Below are 18,601 nucleotides of genomic sequence, written 5' to 3' on the forward strand. Positions count from 1 at the left end.
CGGACACGACTAAATGACTAAACAACAACAGGAAATCAATCTTCGGAACTCCCTGCCTATTGACACCAGGAAGACACTGTCACTGGGTTCTTTTTTGGTGCCTGCTCAAAACATTTTTGTTCTTCAAGCAGAATTTGACAGAAACAACCCTCGAGTACCGCGTTTGACAGCAAACACGACAATTCATTTATTTTTTAGCTGGGGCAATTAGAATTAGATCTACCATCTGACTAACCTGTTTGATGCCTAGTAAAGAAAGCACACTCGTCCATATGTTGTTGCTTTTTGTGGTCAAGGACAGTTATTCACTCTTTTATTTGTATTGTTGTGAACTTTCAGAACACGTTTTGCCTAGCCAACCATCTAGCTATATCTGTATTTCATTGTATCTGATTCCTTTGCTACAGCTTGTGGCAGACGCAAATATTCTATCTCTCTCAAACATTTTTGTTTAGGCAAGTTTATCCAGCCACATCAATGCCAAGGAGCTTTAATCTTTTTTATTGTTAATTTTAATGATCTTTAAATGTTTTAAATCGGTTTTTAAACTGTTGTTATTGATGATTTTAACATTTCTTGTAAACCACTTAGAGGTTTTACAACAATCAAGTGGCATATGAATTTTGTGAAATAAAATGAAAGTTAGCCCTCCTTTCTCCTCTCATTTTTTCCATAGAGAGGTACAATATCTGTCCTAGATTAGAAAACCATTTACTGAGAGCACAAAGCAGTCTCTTGATGAAATTGCCTTCTTTATCCTTCTTCTTTATCCTCCCCCCCCCCCCCCCGTGTGGAGGGGAGAATCAAGATAATTATTCCACGCTATCTAAGATGCTGTAAATCATCTCTATGCTCACAAAGCAATCCAATTATTATCCAACATTTTCTCTTAATTTTCTCAAGTTTCTTCAATGGCACAAATGCACAAAACCTCTGACTGTTCTACAGGCAAATTAGTAAATTGCCTTTATAAAATTTGTGCAAATTTAATCAGCTCTGGGGAGAGAAAAGCTGTTTTATACCAGGAGGCATATGGAGGCAGTGTGGTATAGTGGTTTGGGTGTCAGACTAGGACCTGTGGAAACTACACACATATTTAAAAAACGCTGTGAAAATGCTTTTTAAAAAAAGTTTTTAAAAATACATTGAGTTTTGCATAGCTCACGGTTGCCATCTAGTGTCACATTTGTACATTGCACTTTTTGTTGTTTAGTCGTTTAGTCGTGTCTGACTCTTCGTGACCCCATGGACTAGAGCAGGCCAGGCACTCCTGTCTTCCACTGCCTCCCGCAGTTTGGTCAAATTCATGCTGGTAGCTTCCAGAACACTATCCAACCATCTCGTCCTCTGTTGTCCCCTTCTCCTTGTGCCCTCCATCTTTCCCAACATCAGGGTCTTTTCCAGGGAGTCTTCTCTTCTCAGAGGTGGCCAAAGTATTGGAGTCTCAGCTTTAGGATCTGTCCTTCCAGTGAGCACTCAGGGCTGATTTCCTTAAGAATGGAGAGGTTTGATCTTCTTGCAGTCCATGGGACTCTCAAGAGTCTCCTCCAGCACCATAATTCAAAAGCATCAATTCTTTGGCAATCAGCCTTCTTTATGGTTCAGCTCTCACTTCCATACATCACTACTGGGAAAACCATAGCTTTAACTATACGGACCTTTGCTGGCAAGGTGATGTCTCTGCTTTTTAAGAGTCTGTCTAGGTTTGTCATTGCTTTTTCCCCAAGAAGCAGGCGTCTTTTAATTTTGTGACTGCTGTCACCATCTGCAGTGATCATGGAGCCCAAGAAAGTAAAATCTCTCACTGCCTCCATTTCTTCCCTTTCTATTTGCCAGGAGGTGATGGGCCAAGTGGCCATGATCTTCGTTTTTTTGATGTTGAGCTTCAGACCATATTCTGCGCTCTCCTCTTTCACCCTCATTAAAAGGTTCTTTGCACCTTAGAGCACATTTAAAACGTTTTCTTTGCAGCTGTGTAGCTGAGGACCAGGGTTTGAATCCCCACTCAGCCATGAAGTTCACTGGGTGGCTTTTTTGAACTGCTGACCCAGAGGAGGACTTGCGGGAGTAGTTTGGTGCAGGGATAATGAAGAAGAGTAATCAGTTCTGATGCTTTATTAAAGAAAGGTGTAGACTTACAGCCTGCCAGGTCTCCTAGGCTTGGCAGATGCAAGACAGGCACCGCAGCAAGGAGAAGGCTTGTCCGCGCTCAAGCAAACATTTGCACATTCTTTGTACACAAAGCAGCATACGTTACTCTGCCCAGGACTTCCTTTCACTCCGCCTGCCCAGATGAGGGCATAGGATTTATGTATAAGCTAAAAAGCCACTCTCTTGGGCCCCCCCAAAAAATGTAAAGGAAAAAAACACCTAGATGAACATTTCCAAAATATAAGATAAAAAACAAATAAAATAAAACCTACATACAGCAACAGTGTTTTGTGTTGTGGAAGGGACGCGGGTGGCACTGTGGGTTAAACCACAGAGCCTAGGACTTGCTGATCAGAAGGTCGGCGGTTTGAATCCCCGCGACAGGGTGAGCTCCCGTTGCTCGGTCCCTGCTCCTGCCAACCTAGCAGTTCGAAAGCACGTCAAAGTGCAAGTAGATAAATAGGTACCACTCCAGCGGGAAGGTAAACGGCATTTCCGTGTGCTGCTCTGGTTGGCCAGAAGCAGCTTAGTCATGCTGGCCACATGACCCGGAAGCTGTATGCCGGCTCCCTCGGCCAATAAAGCGAGATGAACGCTGCAACCCCAGAGTCGTCCATGACTGGACCTAATGGTCAGGGGTCCCTTTACCTTTACCTTTAGTGGTACCTTCGTTCTCAAACTTAATCCATTCTGGAAGTCTGTTTGTTGTTGACAAAGGACAGCTGGACATATAAAGGGCCCCATTACCTTCAGTAGCTTAGGGCCTCATCAAACCTAAATCCAGCCCTGGTGGCAATGCTCAAATCTTACAGTTTCCCCTTTCAGGGCTCAGAGCACGTTTCTCCCTTGCGTCCTGAGGAAAGCATCCACACACAAAAATGTGCACGTTAGTGCAAAATCAGCTTGGCAAAATGAGAAAAACTAGGAAGTGGAAGGGGGCAAACAGAATATAAAATGGAAGAATGGTATAAAGAGGTGTGGGATATAGCTATTAACGAGAAATTAACGACAGGGAATATGCAGGAGAAATGATTTTGAGGAGATATTGAAGGCGTTTGTAGGATTTGTACTGTTAAAACAGAAAGGGCCAAACCATCGCAATAGGTGTTGAAATTCTGGGAGGTTGGATAGTTACAATGGAATGGTCTTGGGGGTGGGGTGCACATTTTTATTCTTTCTTATTTATGATTATTACTTTGCCAAAATAAAATAATAAAATAAACATAAAACATGGAAAAGGGGGGAAAAATGAGAAAGTGAGAGAGACCGAGATTGACAGATCCTTCCATCCCTGCGTCTGTGTAAAATGCAGAAGATTGCTCTGTAAGCCTGCACTTCCAAAACCCAATTATTTTTAAAATCCTTTTCCCAAGCAAAGCCTCGCTCGTTAGATTTCCTAACACCCCCCTTGACATTCCTTGGATGTCCTGCCCGGGCTGGAACACCCAGGTTTTCCTCAAGTTTCATTGTAGGCGAAGTTCGCTGGCAACTCTAGATCTCTCCCAGCCCACGGCCTGAGAGCCTTTAACGGGAGGCAGTGCCAGAACTCCCAGTCTGGGGCTTGGAATTGCAGAGCCAAGGCCCAGAACGTTTGTTCTGCTGATGATCTATAGAGACCCACCTCCAGGCCCTTTAAAGTCTCCCATCACTTCACCCATAAGCAGATAGCAGTCGAGCATGAGACTATTAATCTCAGGGTTGTGGGTTCAAGCCCTATGTTGAACAAAAGATTCCTGCAGCGGGTTGGGCTAAATGACCCTAAGAATCAGGAAAGCAGGCTAGACTTTTAAAAAGTCACATTCATCTCTTCTGGGTTTCGCCACTCGGCTAGACTTTTAAAAAGTCACATTCATCTCTTCTGCCGCTCACGCATGCGCAGACGCTCAAAATGACATCACAGGCATGCGCGGAAGCGGCGAAACGCGACCCGTGCACACGCAGAAGCGTGTTACGTTCGCTTCAGGATGCGAATGGGGCTCCAGAACGGATCCCGTTCGCATCCAGAGGTACCACTGTACATCATTTAAAAAAATAAAACAGAATTCTCAAACAGGCCAAAGCATTCTAAAAGCAGTCACAACTGTTCTTGGTCTCTCTCTCTCTCTCTCTCTCTCTCTCTCTCTCTCTCTCTTTCTGAGAGACAATGGAGTGCACCCTCTGGGAGCCAAGTCAAACCCGCTGCATTAGCAGCACTGAAAGGACCTCTCTGAGGCACAAGTCTGGGCAGGGTGTGTCGACAACAACAAGACCTTCCTCTCGGCCTCGCTGATGTGGTCCAAAGGAAAGCAGAGCAATACGCTTGGCACCAAGAGTGGCTGCAAGAGTTGCCGGAAGGAGGCGTACAAGGTGCCATCTTAGGGACTCTACTCTGGATCTGAGTAGAGTGAACCCTTTAGCCTTTTCTTCTCCTGAAGACATCCCACAAGGCAGCAGTGGTTTAGGATCAGAGTTTCACTTCAGATAAGTGCTGGAGATGCAATGAGGTTGAGGGAACGTTCTTTCATATGTGGAGGACCTGTAAAAGGTTAAAAGAGTATTGGGAAATGATCCATAATGAATTGGAAAAAATGTTTAAAAGTACTTTTCCAAAACAAAACAAAACAAAACAAAACAGAGTCCTTTTTGTTGGGGATAATTCAGACTGAAATTTCCAAGTGTCAAATCATCATCATCATCATTTTTATTCGACCGTCAGTCAGAAAAAAGTACATTTTATCAATACACAGTTAAAACATCCAGGAAGATTTTAAAACTTAGCCAACACTAAAATGGGCTAAACAGATAGCACCATATCAATACAGTCAATTATAGTCTTGCGACGCTTAAAAGCTAAAAAGAGAAATTTGGCCACCAAGGAAGGTATAGCTCTAGTGGCATTATTCAGCAAGTGTAAAACCTGGTTTTCTCCGGGTAGGAAGCTGAATTGACATAGGAGAGGGTCTATAAAATTTTGTCTAAGCTCTGCATAAGAAGGGCAAGTCAAAAGAATATGTTCAGTGGACTCAACCACACCCATGGCACAATGACAGGTTCTCTGGGCGTATGGTACCCCCCTGTACCTTCCCCACAATATCGCAGAGTCAAGGACATTTAATCTAGCCGCTGTAAGAAGTCTACGGTATTGCACATAATGGATTTCTGCAAGGTAGGGGGCTGGTATGGTCCGATAAATCTGGTCCCCTAGGAACATCCCTGGTTTTACCTGGGCTATGTCCTCTTGTCTGGCAATGTCACTCAGTCTCCGGGAGATCACAGCTCTAGCTTGATTGTACGTCATAGACTCAAAGTAGAGGTGAGACAATCCGCAGGATTGGACCTCATTAATGACCTCCCTTTCCCACGATGATTGGAAATCGTCCCTCAATATCAAGGGGGCAATACCCACTGGTTTAAAACAAAGCTTGAGCCATAGCCAGAGCTTCGTCTTCAAGGCCACATACCGTAGGGCTTGACCCAAGTGTCAAAAAATGTTATTTCTGTTATGCCACTACTGCGGCCTGTATTGTGTTAGCCCCCAAATGGAAAAGGAGTGAGGTCCCAACCAAAGAAGAATGACAACTTAAACTGATGGAATATGTGCAGCTTGCGGACCTAACTTATAGAATAAGAGAACAAGAAGAACATACATTTGAAGAAGATTGGAAAATGTTTTTTGACTATATGGGGGGGGGGGGCGGATTGTGTACACTTGAAAACGTTGGCAGCATTCAGATAAATTCAACAGTGTAAACAAGGTTTGATCGATGTAATAATGGAATACTGAATGGTATAGTTTATGTAAAATATGCAGGGATTTATGTTATGCAAAATGAACCATGGAAAGAGAAGAAGGGAAGTCATTGATATTTCAAGGTTGCTTAAATGAATATTCTAAATTGTAAAACAGAACATTTAATAAAAATTACACACAGACACAATTTTATGTATACCCCGCCCTTCCCGGTTTAAAAACCGGGCTCAGGGCGACTAACAGCAAATATAAAACATTGATTAAAATGCAACTTAAAAACAGCATAAAATAGCATAGAATACAACATAAAATGCAGCATCAATATCAATAAAATTCAAAAATTCAGGGGTCATTATTTTTTTTGGGGGGGAACCCCAGTCATTCAGATTGACCCCCCTGACAATCATTAGCGTTTTCTATGGGGAGGAGGTTTGGAGGCCAAAGCGATTGGGGTTTATGCGCGAGGCAGTCACATCCATTATCTTCATATCTCCACATTAGACATTTCATTATGTCTGTCCTTTTACTCTCTCTCTCGCTCTCCCCTCTCTGCTCAGAAACACGGGGATAATGATTTCTCTGAAGTGATGGCTTTAATGGAAGTGACCCATATGTCTCATTAATCAAGTTAACATCATTCTGTTAAAAAAATATAAAAAAATCTGGGTTCGGTTTGCCAATGTTATGATCTTCTTTTCAGATGTATTTTTAGCAAATGTTCCAACCATTACAAAAAAAAGAGGGGGGGAGGAGGAAAGGAGAAACATCCACCACATTTTTATTTTCCATCTCCCTTGCTTGAGTCTCTTTGATACAAATAGTTCAGTTTTTCCTGCCCTCTACAGCTCTGTGACAAGAGAATTGTGGGCACAGGAACCTGTTTGGCCTCTTGTAAAAGGTCAAGGTCAAGGACCCCCGGACGGTTACGTCCAGTCAAAGGCAACTATAGGGTTGTGGCGCTCATCTCGCATTTAGGTCGAGGGAGCCGGCATTTGTTCACAGACAGATTTCTGAGTCATGCGGCCAGCAGGACTAAACCGCTTCTGGTGCAACGGGACACGGTGACAGAAACCAGGGCGCACGGAAATGTCGTTTACCTTCCCGCCGCAGTGGTACCTATTTATCTACTTGCACTGGTGTGCTTTCGAACTGCTAGGTTGGCAGGAGCTGTGACAGAGCAACAGGAGCTCGCCCCGTCATGAGGTTTCAAACCGCTGACCTTCTGATCGGCAAGCCCAAGAGGCTCAGTGGTTTAGACCACAGCGCCACCTGTATCCCAGGTATAGCAGAAATCTTGGTATCACAGTTTTTTAAAAAAATCTCCATGCACACAGGTAAACAAATATTTGTGTGCATGCCCACAATGCACCTTAGGCTTCAAAACTCAGCGGGGTAACAGCGTGCAGTGTGAATGCATCCCATTTAAGCACTGCCCACAGGTTTGGATCATAGCTGTCAACCTTCAGATTTGAAAATAAAAGTTCAGCAGCCTCAAAATTAAGGGATCAGCAGCCTCACCTGTCCCGGGGACAGTCTACGGGATATCTAACAATCCGGGATAGCAGCAGGAAGCAGCGGGAAATGGTGCTGGAATAAGGGAATTTCCCACAAAAAAAGGGAAAGTTGACAGCTATGGTTTGGATAGAAAACACCGGGATGGGGCAATTGAAAGCTCTTGTGTTTGGCCGGATCTGCACATGGAGAAATCTGTGTGACCACGTGCGCTTAAAACTTTGGGGTGTACACGCCAATAGCATATTGCACAATACACCCACATACACACAAAAAAACCAGTCTGGGGAGGGAGGCCTAGGAAGTGCAGAAACGAAGGTATTAAGCCGAACAGGACACAGGATGGAGTGTGGACTTCTTAAGCTTCCATTTGCAGTCTTTCAGGTGCGAGTCATGTAAAAATTGGCCGGTGGCGTGCATACTCCCCCCGCCCCCTCGCTCTTTCCTTAAGTAAGAAGCTCCAGAGCGTATGTATTCTCCTCCACCAGGAAGTGGGGTTTATTTCAGGGCTCATTTTCGTCTGACTTCACCTCCCAGCTGTTGGACTTTATAATGGTTTTTGTCTTCCAGCCCAAAAGCCCTCCTGTTCTCTTCTGGCTTAGTCAACCGCTATCAGATTTCAAAATGCACTCTTAATACTGACTGACTCTGTCCTATTCTGTAATTGTGGGGGGGGGGGGGGAGGGGCTGAGATTATTATTGTATTTCTTTTTCTGCATGTGGGGAAGATTTCCAGACTTTGGTGACTCAAGACAAAACAGCTGAGCTCCTTTGTGCATCTGACCGTCTAGGCAGGGAGGCGATGTCTGGTGGACTGGAGGGGGGGTGAGGGGGGGTTTCAATTTAGTTTAGTAAGTGTGAGACAGAGTGGGATGGGAAACCATTATTTTCTCCTGAAATCATTTTGCAATGAAGCGTTCAGATTCAGTCTTCTAAGGTGTGTTTGTAGGCGATATTTTTTGACCTACAGGTTGGATTCATCCTTGGTCAACTCCAAATCGTCCACTTGTCCCAGTTTACCAGGGACAGTCCCAGATTTACAGTAGCCGTCCCAGTTTCTGTTTTCTGTTGTGTAGGCTCCTATGATGTAAGTAATAGGCCCCCAATCATTTTAAGTTAGAGCTTAATAATTATTTCACTATTAAAATACTTTTTCATAATTGTATTTCAGTTCAACAATTACTTTGATAAAACACATATTTTGTTATGTGCAAATGGCTTTAGATACCATAAATTACAACACATCATATATGCAACACAAAAACCAGCGACATTTTTTTGTTGACAAAGGACAGCTGGACATATAAAAGGCCCCATTACCTTCAGTAGTTTAGGGCCTCACCAAACCTAAATCCGGCCCTGTTGGCATCCGCCAGTCTCGAGAAACAATGGAGTGCGCTTCTGGAGGTGAAATCAAATGGCTGGAGAATGACGGCGGCTGCAGCGGCTGCAGAGACCGGTAGCTCATAACTGCTGCTTCCTGCATTGCTCTTGCTATGCTAGCAGCCCCGAAGTTACCTCCCCAGGGCGCAAGTCTGGGCCGTGTGTCTGGAGGTCCTGGGCTGCCCGGACGACAAGACACCCCCCTCGGACTCACTGATGTGGTCCAAAGGAAAGCAGAGCAATATGTTTGGCACCAGTGTGGCGGCAGGAGTTGCCGGAAGGAGGCGTACAAGGTCTGGTCGAGGCAACGGGGTATTTCACCTTAGGGGTCAAAACACCTTGAGCCATCCCTGTGCGTCCAGCCAGTGTGTTGGGCAGGAAGCCGCAGCTCATCCTTCCAGGAGATGGTCTGGCAATTGCCCAAGCATTCCATGCGTTCAAAATGGCAAAACGGACTGGAAAGCTCAGAAACCAGGAAGACTAAAACTTTAATACAGAATTGGGGGGGGGGGGAGAGTAACTTACCTAGAAGACCACTGTAAGCAGTCGAAAACATTAGTAGGACTGCAATAACACTTGTAATGTTACGAGAACTATGGACATTAAGTGGTACCTCAGGTTACATACGCTTCAGGTTACATATGCTTCAGGTTACAGACTCTGCTAACTCAGAAAGAGTACCTCGGGTTAAGAACTTTGCTTCAGGATGAGAACAGAAATTGTGCTCTGGCGACGTGGCAGCAGCAGGAGGCCCCATTAGCTAAAGTGGTGCTTCGGGTTAAGAACGGCCCTCTGGAATGAATTAAGTACTTAACCTGAGGTACCACTGTAATGGGATTACAAAAATAATAATATTTGGATTATTGGAAAAAAATGCAGCAGAAAAGGGGTGATAACAGAACCCACGGAGGGGAAGCAGTCAAGTCCAGAGATTTGGAGGAATATCTTAATTGTGGATTTGATGTGGTATGATTATAATTATAAACTTGTAAAACAAAAAAAAAAGAATTATTATTATTATTATTATTATTATTATTATTATTATTTTAAATAAGGATTCCATGCACTCAGGCCAAACCTGCCTGCCTGCCCTCCTTCTTTGTCTCCTCTTACTCCATTTGCCCAGGAAATACAAGCCGGATTTCTGCACACGGAGTTGCCTCTCTCTCTGGCTATCTGAACCCTGTCATGTGGGCAGCATCCTGTAACCTGGTACCGCTATGCAGATGAACCCCACTCAATGATTTTGCCGTGTGGCAGCTCTTGGAATCGTAGAATTGTAGAGTTGGGAGAGAATTGTCTAGTCCAACTCCCTTGCAATGCAGCCATCCTGTGCGAGGATTGAATTTGCAATGTTTGCATTGCCAGCACCATACTCTAACCAACTGAACTATCCAGGGTGAGCAGAAGAGCACCTTCCCTTCCCCCTCACCACGGGGGGTTCCTTGGTGCCTACAAGAGGCCAAGGGATGCTGGTGGCGCTGTGGTCTAAACCACTAAACAGATTATCATGGATGTGCAAGGAAAAGGAAGTTTGGAAGTGCCCTTGGTATGTCTCATGACCAGGAGTGGCAAACCAGGCAACTGTCTAGGGTACCAAAATCCTAGGGATGCCTATCTTGGCTGCATCGTATGAATGTTGGATTGATTGTATCTGCATTTTACTTTTTAAACTTTGCACACAAGCCACTTTGCGTAATCATCATGAAAAGAAGATAGCGATTTGCATGTATATGTATAGACGCACTTCATACCCTCCAATATTTCTCTGATGAAAATATTTTAATAATAATAATAATAATAATAATAATAATAATAATACCTTGTCCATCTGACTGGGTTGCCCCAGCCACTCTGGGCAGCTTCCAACATATATAAAAACAGAATAAAACACTAAACATTAAAAAGCTTCCCTATACAGGACTGCCTTCAGATGTCTTCTAAAGGTTGTATAGTTACTTATCTCCTTGACTCCATACCTTCCAACATTTCGCCAATGAAAATAGGGATATCTTAAGGAAAAGTGGGACGTTCAGAAACTGGGATGGCTTCTGTAAATCCAGGACTATCCCTGGAAAATAGGGACACTTGGAAGGTCTGCACACTTGTAAATATCACCATTATTTAAACAGAAATATAATGCATTCCATCATAGTGGGGAAGACGCCAGTGGACTCAAGTGCTCAGCTTGCAGACCTGGTGCTTCAAACTGCTGGTGGGCAACTTCTGAGCTCCTGCTCTCTCCATTGTAGTTTCTTATACAGTGGTACCTCGAGTTAAGTACTTAATTCGTTCCGAGGTCCGTTCTTAACCTGAAACTGTTCTTAACCTGAAGCACCACTTTAGCTAATAGGGCCTCCCGCTGCTGCTGCGCCGCCAGAGCACGGTTTCTGTTCTCATCCTGAAGCAAAGTTCTTAACCCGAGGTATTATTTCTGGGTTAGTGGAGTCTGTAATCTGAAGCGTATGTAACCTGAAGCGTATGTAACCTGAAGGGCATGCGATCTGAGGTACCACTGTATTTAAACCAATTTGGGACTGGACAGCCCTTCAAACAGAAAAATAAGGAGTGTCCTCCTTTATAAAGGAGTGTCCTCTTGCAGGAATCTCAACTAAGGCATCCATGGCAGACCGCCATTCAATACCTTTAAAACAGAGGAAGCTAGGGGACAAGGGCAGATTGGAAATGAAGCAGAATGTCTACCCCAAAACCTTTTGCAGGTACAAACAGTATACCTGAAGGAGCGTCTCCACCCCCATCATGGACATTGAGGTCCAGCTCCAAGGGCCTTCTGGCGGTTCCCTCCCTGCAAGAAGTGAGGTTACAGGGAACCAGGCAAAGGGCCTTCTCGGTGGTGGCGCCCGCCCTGTGGAACGCCCTCCCACCAGATGTCAAGGAAATAAACAACTATCTGGCTTTTAGAAGACATCTGAAGGCAGCCCTGTTTAGGGAAGTTTTTAATGTTTGATGTTTTATTATGTTTTTAATATTCTGTTGGGAGCCGCCCAGAGTGGCTGGGGAAACCCAGCCAGATGGGTGGGGTATAAATAAATTATTATTATTATTATTATTATTTGCATGTGACTGCCCCAATAGCATCCTGAGCACAAATCATCACAAATGCACAATAAAAAAAGGATTCCTGGAGATATCCTTGTTTCTTTGCTCTCTGTTCTCCGGCGAAGAGGACCCTCTCATGAACCTAAACTGTATTTCCATGTTTCCTGTGACTTTGGGGGGTGGAAGGAGTGGAGAGAGAAAGGCAATTATAAACCCAAGCACATTTCATCAGCGTCGGAAGCAGTAATCCTGTGCGATAAGACGCACTGCCATAAAATTAGCAATATAGAAATATGATGTCAGAAAACTTAACAAGAGCCAAAGAGATCAGCCTGGGGTTGGAAGGGAAAGCAGGAGAGGATCCGGTTGTGGATGGGCTTGGGAAATGGAGCGTTATTCTTTCCTAAGAAAGTGTGGGATTCTGGAGTGCTGAACATGCTGGGGGGAAGAATGAACATTCAGGATCTCCCAGAATCTGAAAAACAGCCTTTTATAAACTCACTCAGTCACCTTAAACAGGACATTCTCATTTTCAGTGCCACCCCATCTGTCAAATGGGGATGATGCTATTGACCTACCTTGCAGAGTTGCTGTGAGGGTTGAATCAAGATACAGTTGTACCTTTCAAAGTCGAATGGAATCCATTCCGGAAGTCCGTTCAGTTTCCAAAACATTTGAAAACCAAAGCGCAGCTTCTGACTGGCCGCAGGAAGCTCCTGCAGCCAATCGGAAGCCCCGTCGGATGTTCAGCTTCCAAAAGAACGTTCGAAAACTGGAACAGTCACTTCTAGGTTTTGATCGTTTGGGAGCCGAAACGTTTGAGAACTAGGCTGTTTGAAAACCAAGGTACGGCTGTAATGCCCAGGAAGCACTTGGAACATTTGAAAGCACTCTGTAAATGCTGAAGTATTGATACTGAGAAATGCTGCTTACAGCGGAAAACACTGGCAGCATGAAGATAAATTCGGCAGTGTAAATAAGTTCCGATGGGTGTAATAATAGAGTACTGAATGGTTTAGTTTATGTAAAATATGCAGGGATTTATGTTACGTAAAATGAACCATGGAAAGAGAAGAAGGGAAGTTATTGATATCTTAAGGGTGTAAAAATGAGTGCTTTAAATTGTAAAACAGAAAATTTAATAAAAATTATATATATATATATATACAGTGGTACCTCAGATTAAGTACTTAATTCGTTCTGGAGGTCCGTACTTAACCTGAAACTGTTCTTAACCTGAAGCACCACTTTAGCTAATGGAGCCCCCTGCTGCTGCTGCGCCGCTGCACGATTTCTGTTCTCATCCTGAAGCAAAGTTCTTAACCTGAATCACTATTTCTGGGTTAGCGGAGTCTGTAACCTGAAGCGTATGTAACCCGAGGTACCACTGTGTGTGTGTGTGTGTGTGTGTGTGTGTGTGTGTGTGATACTGAGAAATGCTAACAAGTGGCGGGGACACAGGGAGCTGTGATATACTGAGTTAGCCAGGGGTCAGCAAACTTTTTCAGCAGAGGGCCGGTCCACTGTCCCTCAGACCTTGTGGGGGGCCAGACTATATTTTGAAGGGGGAAAATGAACGAATTCCTATACCCCACAAATAACTCAGAAATGCATTTTAAAAGGACACATGTAAAAAACACGCTGATTCCTGGACCGTCTGCGGGCCGGATTGAGAAGGCGATTGGGCAAGATTCGGTCCCCGGGCCTTAGTTTGCCTACCCGTGAGTTAGACCATTGGTCCATCAAGCTCAGTACTGTCTACACTGATTGGCAGCATCTCTCTGAGTTTTCATACAGGGGACCCTCTCAGCCCTGCCTGGAATGGAGCCAAGGGGCTTCGACACCCAAAGCAGGTGCTCTACCAACTGAGCCCTGGAAAGAAACCACCAAGGGGCATTCCTCTTCCCCTTGCTGTGAGCTTTGCCTACTAACAGAAAAGCAAAACAAACCTTAAAGGGCAAGCTTTGTCACACACAAACACACAAGGATCACAAAGCCAGGATCTGGCATTCACGCTTGACCAGAAGAACGTCTTCCAGCTGTCCTGCCATGAATGTGGGAGATGGTGACTTTTCTGAGGTTAAAGGTGTCTATCTCTTAATGACAAATTGCTTTGCGCGAGTAAGGAGGAGAGGGGGAGGCCGTTTCTCCCTCCTGCCCCCCACCCACCCCCCAGAGAAAAGCGCTGCCCCCCTGCAGAGGAGATGCCTGACAACAGCAGCTGTGGAAGGGGTCACGGCCGGAAGGGGTCACGGGTTCCCATTACTGAAGAATGTGAACTGCCCTGTGTAGCCCTAAAGAGAAGCATAGGGCGGCAGAGGACATGTGTGTTTGTGTTTTCTGTGGAATGGCGTTTGCTCTGAATCAGGGGTAAACAGTGAGTTTTCCCAGGGAAAGAAGCAGGGAAAACACATCCCCTCCAACATTTCTCTGATGAAAAGAGGGACGTCCTGAAAAACCTCTCAGGCCAGGGGTGCCATCTTCGCAAGATGATCGAGGGGGTGATGTCCTGATGTTAAGCAATGTTCTGAAGCTGTGTGTGCAGTGCCGTATTTACGTACAGTGGTACCTCGGGTTACATACGCTTCAGCTTACAGACTCCTCTAACCCAGAAATAGTGCTTCAGGTTAAGAACTTTGCTTCAGGATGAAGAACAGAAATTGCGTGGCGGTGGTGCGGCAGCAGCGGGAGACCCCATTAGCTAAAGTGGTGCTTCAGGTTAAGAACAGTTTCAGCTTAAGAACGAATCTCCGGAACGAATTAAGTACTTAACCCGAGGTACCACTGTATAAGCTAAACAAGCTATAGCTTAGGGCCCCACTCTCTTGGAGGCCCACAAAAAAATTAAAGGAAAAAAACACCTGGATGTACATTTCCAAAATATAAGATAAAAAACAAATAAGATAAAACCTACATACATCAGCTGTGTTTTGTGTTGTGTAGGCTCCTATTTGTTATGCGCAAATAGCTTTAGATACCTATTAGGTCCATAAATTACCATATAGCATATATTCAACACCAAAAGAGTGACAATTTGTTGTTGACAAAGGACAGCTGGACATATAAAGGGCCTTATTACCTTCAGTGACAGCAGTCACGAAATTAAAAGACGCCTGCTCCTTGGGAGAAAGGCGATGGCAAACCTAGACAGCATCTTAAAAAGCAGAGACATCACCTTACCAACAAAGGTCCGTATAGTTAAAGCCATGGTTTTCCCAGTAGTGATGTATGGAAGTGAGAGCTGGACCATAAAGAAGGCTGATCACCGAAGAATTGATGCTTTTGAATTATGGTGCTGGAGGAGACTCTTGAGAGTCCCATGGACTGCAAGAAGATCAAACGTATCCATTCTGAAGGAAATCAGCCCTGAGTGCTCACTGGAAGGACAGATCCTGAAGCTGAGGCTCCAATATTTTGGCCACCTCATGAGAAGAGAAGACTCCCTGGAAAAGACCCTGATGTTGGGAAAGATTGAGGGCACAAGGAGAAGGGGACGACAGAGGACGAGATGGCTGGATAGTGTTCTCGAAGCTACCAGCATGAGTTTGACTAAACTGCGGGAGGCAGTGGAAGAGAGGAGTGCCTGGCGTGCTCTGGTCCATGGGGTCACGAAGAGTCGGACACGACTAAACGACTAAACAGCAACAACAACATTACCTTCAGTAGCTTAGGGCCTCATCAAACCTAAATCCAACCCTGTGTGTATGCAACATCCGAGGAGCTGGGGTGCCATAGGGCTCAGTTAGCCCTTTTTAAAAAAAACAAAATAATTGTTATTTGATTTTACAAGTACTGTATAGAATTATAACAATACAAAAAAAGTCCGTATTTAGAGATTTCTCTGAATCTCAGGGCTTCCCACCTTCCCCTCCATGGGTCCTATTGTCAACTTTTTCAACTGCATATTATTTAGTAATCCATATTTTATGCCTCTCCATTTTGTCCATAATATTTGCTACGTTACAAGCGTTATTGCAATCCTCCTAATGTTTCCGTCTGCTTACAGTGGTCTCCCAGGTAAATTATAAATTTCCCCCATTCTTTATTAAAGTTTTGGCCTTCTTGGTTCATGAGCTTTCCGGTCAGTTTTGCCATTTCGGCGTAGTCCAACAGCTTGGTTTTCCATTCCTCTCTGGTAGGGACCTTGTCTTCTTTCCATCTCTGGGCAAGTAGCATCTGTGCGGCTGTCGTCGCATACATAAAAAATATTTCCTGCTTTGTAATCTCGGTCCCTACAATCAGTTAGCCTTTTTGTGTGTGCAACCCGGGCCATGGAGAAGCTTATTCTCCTAATTTCTGCACACCAAGGCCTTGGAGATCGTCTTGTCTAGATCCCTGCCCGATGCAAGGATATTGACAAAGTCTTGGGAGGTGTGTTTTGCTGGTCAGTGGGCAAGCTTATTAAGGGCTGGATTTTGCTGGTCAGGGAAGAGGTGACTAACGTCAAATATCCTTCCCAGGGGCAGAGGTCAGACGATGAGCTCCTGGTTCCTTTCAGATCCATTAATCTCGTTTGGATGGCTAGCAAGAGCGGATAATTCAGGGCACCTCAGTCGGCAGAGCATGAGACTACAGTGGTACCTCGGGTTAAGTACTTAATTCGTTCCGGAGGTCTGTTCTTAACCTGAAACTGTTCTTAACCTGAAGCACCACTTTAGCTAATGGGGCCTTCTGCTGCCGCTGCGCCGCCGCCGCCCAATTTCTGTTCTTATCCTGAAGCAAAGTTCTTAACGTGAGGTAATATTTCTGGGTTAGCGGAGTCTGTAACCTGAAGCGTATGTAACCTGAGATACCACTGTACTGATCTCAGGGTCGTGGGTTTGAGCCCCGTTTTGGGCGAAAGATTCTTGCATTTGGACTAGATGACCATCGTGGTCCGTTCCAACTCTGCAATTCTGTGAGATTCTATCATTCTTCCCTTGTTCTTGACTCCACTTCTTGGATTGCCCTAGGGCTCTCCTCGCCCCAACCTCCTCTTCTAAGCCCGTGTTTACAAAAACAGACATGACCTCATAAATCAACTATCGATGTCTTGCCAGTGGGAGCCATTTGGCGTGAGAATCCCGACAGAGAAGGAAAACAGGTTGTGTGAGGTTTATTTATTTATTATTTTTTTATTTTCAGGTTCAGCCAAAGAGGGCTCAGCTTGGTACCTCGAGTTACATACGCTTCAGGTTACAGACTCCGCTAATCCAGAAATAATATCTCAGGTTAAGAACTTTGCTTCAGGATGAGAACAGAAATCGTGCTCCGGCAGCACAGCGGCAGCGGGAGGTCCCATTCGCTGAAGTGGTGCTTCAGGTTAAGAACAGTTTCAGGTTAAGAACGGACCTCCAGAATGGATCTCCAGACCTCCAAATAAAAAGTACTTAACCCAAGGTACCACTGTACAACTTTGACGCTGCAGATTGAATATTGCGGAAGGCAGAGAAGTCAGCGGTCAATGGAAGAATCAAGGAAGAGTCGTCGTCCTCTGCTTGCTGCCTCTGTGATTTTACTTGGGTAGGAATAGGGGTATTGCTGTTTGATTGCTCTTGCAGGATCAGTCCTTCCCCTGCCCTCCCAGTTTTGAGAATTTTCTCTCCAAAGGGATATGAAAAGAGTTCATTCAAATAACACTTGTAGGGAGGGTTGCTAAATTCTGATTTAAAAAAAACAACAAAAAAACAGGCTAACCAAGCAGGGACAGGAGCTAGAGCTACATTTAAATTGGATGTTACTGGCTTTGGGATGAAGACAAGCAGTTTAAAAAATACTTCTCTATATTATTTTCAGCAATGACACACATCATTATGCAAGCTTTACCTCCCGCAAATGCATTTTCATACACATTGCTTGGGTGGAGAATCGGACTGAAAAATTTGGAGAAGTGAATTTCAATGGATATCTGTGTTTCAGTGTTTGCATACTGGTTTTAGAAAGTGTGAATTATGTAGGTTTGCCTTGAAATGTGAAATGAATCAAATTTCTCCCCAGTCCCTAGATGGAAACAACATTTCCCCAGTACAGTTAGCATCTGACGGGACATAGTTTTATAGCTCAGGCTCATGAAATATTGGCTAGCGGTCAACCTTAATCTGCAAGTGATTTGCACAATATTCAGTTTCCAGAAAGTGAGATGTTGCGTCTCAAATGTACCTAGAAGCTCATATGAAGTATTGTACTCTGTGCATGCTCAGGAGCTAGGGTGGCACAATGGCTCAGTGCGTAACCAGAAGGTTGGTGGATTGAGCCCACCCAAGAACACCTGTGGGCAGGATTCCTGCATTGTAGGGGTTGATGTATAAGATGTGTATAAGATGATGTTTTTTCATAGTCAAAAATTGGGGGTTGTCTTACATACGGATGGTGAATCCACAGGGGTTCGGTTTCGGGTCTCAGGTTCTTGAAATATGGTGACATCCAGGAAAAAAATCTCAGCAACTTTGAACTTTGGCCAACTTCCCTCAAAAAAGTTCAACAACTTTGGGCGACCTCCCTACAAAAAGCTCAATGTTGTTCCATTTGATGTTTAAAATATTGATTTCTTAAATTTGGGTTCAAAAAAATAGGGGCCGTCTTATACACGGGGGCATCTTATACAGAGAAAAATACGGTATATCTAAATTTGCACCTATTTAAGGTAGCATATGAAAGTTACATGCAAATCTCAGTCCCATTTTGTCCTCTTGTTGGGTGATGCATAAGGGACTACCCTATCAGAAGCTCTTTTCTTTGTATGATTACATTAGATTTTGTAAGGCCAAACTGTAGCACTGCTGGCAA

This window comes from Podarcis pityusensis (assembly GCF_964106645.2).
Source record: "Podarcis pityusensis genome assembly, chromosome: 13".
Taxonomy (NCBI): domain Eukaryota; kingdom Metazoa; phylum Chordata; class Lepidosauria; order Squamata; family Lacertidae; genus Podarcis; species Podarcis pityusensis.